The following is a 6,000-nucleotide window of genomic DNA, read 5'->3' as shown; positions in this document are numbered from 1 at the left end:
TTTTTTATACGTGTCCTGTCCAGCAGAGTAGCACTCAGAGTGCCAAGAAGAAGCCCAACAGATTTTCTTTCACACGTAGAGCAGTACGGCTTACAGCAACAGCAACATCACTGAAAAGTACAAGGTACTAATTAACACAAGATGTATTTAGTGGCAACAGCAGCTCAAAATAGAAGATATCTTTATATCTGTAAATACCTGAACCCAAACACCTGTGGGTGTGTGTGAGCATGCTTGTGCATATAAGAATATTCAATATACATACAGACCTGCCCTACAGGTTCCGAGGCAGACATGGAGGAGATTGGAGCCACAGACATCCAAAGGCCCCCCAGAGTACAGGGGCCCCTGGACCACCACGCAGTCCCCCTTTCTATACTAGTCACATGTAAAGCCGTATATTGTGCCCTCTTCCAAACAAGCAAGAATACAGATATATGGTTATAAAATAAGGCTTTGACCTTGTCAAAAGTCGTTTTTGGTACATTTAAAACAATAAAAACAGAGTATTAATTTCAGTATTTCTTGATGCTAAAATGGTATAACTTGTGTTTTCTTTCTGAATTCCCATGCCTCTGGACTGAACTTGTCTTACTGTCAGATTCAATTTAAAATACTATTTTTACTCACAATGAATCAAACATCCCAAGTTAAATAGACATTATTTTGCAATTACCATTTTTTTGTGCTGCAAACATCTGCCTCACACTACAAAAATAACTACCCCTGCATGGTATGCTTCTGCTTTACAAATTATATCAATCAGCCAGTACATCTGTTTCTCTGCTTGAAATGTGTCATCTGCAAAATGAGAATGACAGTAAGATGAATTAATGATGATAGGCTGCAGTGATTTCCGGAGATTAAAAAAATCCATCTTCTCGTAAAACACTTTTGAGACCTAGGTTAATTTTGTCCTTGCTATGTTTTCTTGATATATCAAATATATATATATATATATATATATATATATATATATATATATATATATATATATATATATATATTATTATTATTATTATTTTTTAAGGCTGATTATTAACAGTAACATTTATTTTCACCCTTAACCCAACAATTCTGCCACCGTCACAGCTGTAGGGGGAAATGTTTCAAAATCATGCAAAGAGTTTTATGTTGGATTTGTTATGAATTAATAATATAAAAAAAGAATTAATAAGCAGTGTCAGCAAGTTCGCCCCCTTCTGTAGATTCAGAAACTAACTATTGTGCCAATTTACAACCTGTTTACAATGATCTTCTCCCAACTTTTTTTTTTTCTATTTTCTGTATTTAGAAACTAGATAATTTCAAGCTATTTCACATCCTTGTTCCCATCCAAATACCTCATTTTTACCCTGCATGCCTGAAAAGATAATAATTCCATTACATTCTCAATTTCTTTACATTGCCAGTTGTTTTCCTAGTGGTTATCCTTAAATTGGTGACCAATAATTAGATGCATTCACATTAAACCTTTCATTTAATCCATGGAGAAAATTCCTTAACCTTTCTCTAAAGTTATATGAAAAAAGATCTGTCGATCCAGACTATTTCCTTTACAATTGTCTAAATGTTGAGCCCAACCATCCATCCATCCATTCTCCCATACATTCGTTTGCCACTGTGTATGCAAATAATATGCAAATGCAAATAACTAAATGAATGAATAAGGTGGCGTCTGTGCACCATCTTGTTTAAACTCATCACCAAGAACAATTGCTCACAACATGCAGAGAATCTGAGCAGCTTGAGGGCTTGTTTGAAGGATGAAGGGAGAAAACTGCGGAACCCACAAAGTCGTACTTTGTTCCTCAGTCAAAAGCTACCAATCCATCCATCCATCCATCCATCCATCCATCCATCCATCCATCCATCCATCCATCCATCCATCATCTTCATGAAATTTGAGTTGTGAAATGAGTGGTATTTTGACAAATATTTGTAGGAATTCCTCTCAGCTGTATTACTGTCGCTGTTTTTGTTTCACTCCAAAATATTCAGATGTGCTAAATCCATTTTTTCAGGGGTAAGCTGTACTAAAATAATCACCTGAAATTTTGAAGCAGTATATAACTCTGTCTTCCTAGTTTTTTTTTATTGCACTAGCCATAGTGTGGTGGACTACATTACAATAGGGAAACAAAAGAAGAGTTTGATTCTTCAATGTGAAATTTGGGATCTTCATCGACCCAATCTGAAATAAAGAAAAAGCATGGAACCATACATAAACATAAGATAAGAGAATGTGTCAACAAAAAAACAAAAAAAACAATAAAAACAATCAAAAACATAAAAGCCATTTTAAGCTTGAGATCTTTGACTTAGTCTAGAAAATTATGACTTAGTCTAGTGTCTAGCTGAGCATAAAATTTGAGACTTTCAATGAGGAAATAAAAAAAGATAAACATTGAACTGCATAATGAAAAGGGTTTTTCTTTTATCAACACATGAAAGTTCTTTTTCATGAATGAAAGGATGTGCTGAGGCAGGACATTACATTCTCTCTGCAGAGACATTTAATTCTCTTGTTTAATTGCATTCAGCGATTCTTTTGTTCAAAGTTTATCTTCCAGTTTTTCCTCTCACAATCCAATTCCCATTCACACCAATGCCACACAGTGATGAAGGCTGGACTACTTAAATGAATGAGTAAAACTGAAACAAAAGACTCAAAGAATTAGAGTGAATATTAGATTCATTTTTAGTCATTCTGAAAAGGTTTCAGGCAATAAATATTTGTGTGAAAATAGTGTAAACTGTTAAGATTTAAACAACAGACATTCAAATGTCTTAACTAAAAAGTCCAAGTTTATGTGAAAATTATAAAAACAAAAAACAGAAGAGTCTATTATTCCTCAGCATCACCGCATCAAAAACTGTAACCGGTTTGCATTGTAGCAGAACAAAGTATCAACTGCTTCAGAGAGAGAGTATTTAAGAACAAGCTACAGACAAGCTAAAAGGCAAAATCATAACTTATGCTAAAACACTGTGTAGGTTAAGCACAGAGAATAGGCCAAGAAACACCTGAAGAAATATTTTAACAGTTTTGCATAAAGGTTTAATGAGACTGACTCTTAATGGAGCTTGCAAGGGGAGATTCTGAATACCTAATGGCAACAGAGCACTTTGGGTATGAGCTGCAATGTCTTCAGGTTAAAGATGGACTAAACCTGTGTTCTCAGATCTGCTTTGAGTCTCTTGAAGCTGCTTTATTCAAAGGAAAAAGTCTGTGCAACATTCATGACAGCTTCGATCTTTATGCGGGACGATGTTCAATCACATGCAATCGCTGCACACCTTACTTGCATTTTGAATGTATAGAATATTGCCCAATGTGACATTTGAGGCGAAGCAAGTCAAAGCACATCCTTGAACAAAAATTAATTTGACTACATAAGTCGCTTCAGCACCCAGTTTGATTAAATGAAATGAAATGATAGTGAATGCTAAAATGGAGAAAGTGGTGGAAGACCCAAAATATATATCAACAACATTTTGTTGTAATTCTATACATAGTTGTTTCAAAAAATATTTATTTTTCTCAGTTGCACTTTTGTAATGTAAAGTGAAAGGGTGATAATTTGATCTCAGGTAGCTAATCAGGCATGTCAGCTGTGTAGCCGTGGGTTGTTTATTTTAAAAACAGACATGCTAACTCATACGTTTTTGCACAGATTTCGATTCAGAGAGCTGCACCCTCAAATAGAAAGAAGTGATAAGAATGTTTCTGCATCTTAGTCAATATTACTTAATGTGATCTGTAGGAGTACATCGCAAAGATATGTTTACAAATAGCGAACGCTTTAAACACTTCTCTAGGGTTGTGTGTCCGTGGCTCATCGTTTCCCTGTAATGAACTGGCGACCTGTCCAGGGTGTACATCGCCTCTCACCCAAAGACTGCTGGAGAAAGGCACCAGCACCCCTCATGACCAAGCAGGTATAGACAATGGATAGATAGATAGATAGATAGATAGATAGATAGATAGATAGATAGATAGATAGATAGATAGATAGATAGATAGATAGATAGATAGATAGATAGATAGATAGATAGATAGATAGATAGATAGATAGATAGATAGATAGATAGATAGATAGATAGATAGATAGATAGATAGATAGATAGATAGATAGATAGATAGATAGATAGATAGATAGATAGATAGATAGATAGATAGATAGATAGATAGATAGATAGATAGATAGATAGATAGATAGATAGATAGATAGATAGATAGATAGATAGATAGATAGATAGATAGATAGATAGATAGATAGATAGATAGATAGATAGATAGATAGATAGATAGATAGATAGATAGATAGATAGATAGATAGATAGATAGATAGATAGATAGATAGATAGATAGATAGATAGATAGATAGATAGATAGATAGATAGATAGATAGATAGATAGATAGATAGATAGATAGATAGATAGATAGATAGATAGATAGATAGATAGATAGATAGAGAAAGTTCAGTAAATGGAGTGTATAAGGCTTACAGTTGTTAAAAAGAGATACTCACACGTTTTTTTCGGCAGTGCTAGATTTTTATTTAGGTTTTCAGGTTGAATTAAAAAGCAAAACACATCAGAAGATCAAAGAGTTAATCTTGCCGGTATTTTTTGTATTTGTGTTGTGCTCATTAATTATTATTCACTGCCCCTGATAAAGGGCTTTTCTCCGCTAGTGTTTTTGTCTTTGAAACTTGACAGCGATTATTATAGGATAACCTCTTGCACACAATAATTAATCAGCCCAAAGGAAGCCTGTTTGCTCTGACTAAATGTGACAGTCGCTTGGCGAGGAGATCACTCAGCAGGAGCTTCAGGGCCCGTCATAGCAACCTCAAAGTGTCCCCCAGCCTGTCCCCGATTAAAAGAAGCTGATAGAAGTCACAAATCTAACACCTGCAGGCGTTTATGGTTTGACAATTAAAATGCACCACAGTTTGAGGTTGTCATGGAAAAATCATTGTGTTAGCAGGACACTGAGTATTAACAATCTCATCTGGGACCCTAATTTCTCACTGTTGCCCTTTGAGCTAATCTCAAAACAATAACAATAATTTCCCAAAAAATATGATGGTGAATCTCTCTTAGATGGTCAACAACCAAATCTTCAATATAATCATTCACACAAGTTCTTGAAGTTGTAGGTTATTTTTATACGTAAAATATGACCACAGATACTTTCATAGACAGAATATCCATAACGTATGTTGTAGGATTTCAGCCTCAATTGAGTTTGTTATAGTTGACTGGACCCGTTTAAAACACAGGAGGCAGAAAACGTTTCCATATTTGAAAGCAAAGGTAAATGCAACAGTTGTAACTTTAACTAATGAGTAAATGTGCGATCAAGAAAAATAGATATTTTATGAGGTATGGATGCACAATTAACATTACTGATTCTTACCTTAATGATGATTTAGAATTCCCCTTTTGATTCTATAGAGCATGTTCTGTGATATTTGTGTTCAAACTCTGAATTGTTAAAGTAGTAAATAGCTGTGCTCATCTGCTCTCATGATGGTGAAAAGATTACAGGGAGGAACATGTCAGATGAGTGAATCAAACATGTGAGTGATATGCACACAATCCTGAGCTGCTTCAGTCACGTAGACAGACAGCTGAGGTTTAATTTGGGATGTGATTGACGACTCAGAGGGATCTGACAAATCACATCATGAAATAAATAAACATTCGAGCATTCATCTCCACCATTATAACAAGCGGCAAAGTCAATTATATTCTCTTTCTGAGGCAAATGAAGGAAAACAATAATAGAAAAACTTTCGTGGCAATATTTTACAGGTTGAAACCCTGTCCTTAGGTGAAGTAAGTTTGTGTGTGTGAGCTCATCAAGTATTTTGGTTAACATAGCACAGCTTCAAAAATTTAAAAGTATAGAAAATTTAGATTTTCATTTGCCTCCGATGCTGCAATGTTTTATACAAGCCCTGTACGCCTGGGGCACTAAGAAGAAC

Source organism: Girardinichthys multiradiatus, chromosome 4 (assembly GCF_021462225.1).
Source record: "Girardinichthys multiradiatus isolate DD_20200921_A chromosome 4, DD_fGirMul_XY1, whole genome shotgun sequence".
Lineage (NCBI taxonomy): Eukaryota > Metazoa > Chordata > Actinopteri > Cyprinodontiformes > Goodeidae > Girardinichthys > Girardinichthys multiradiatus.
This window is presented reverse-complemented; position numbering follows the sequence as displayed.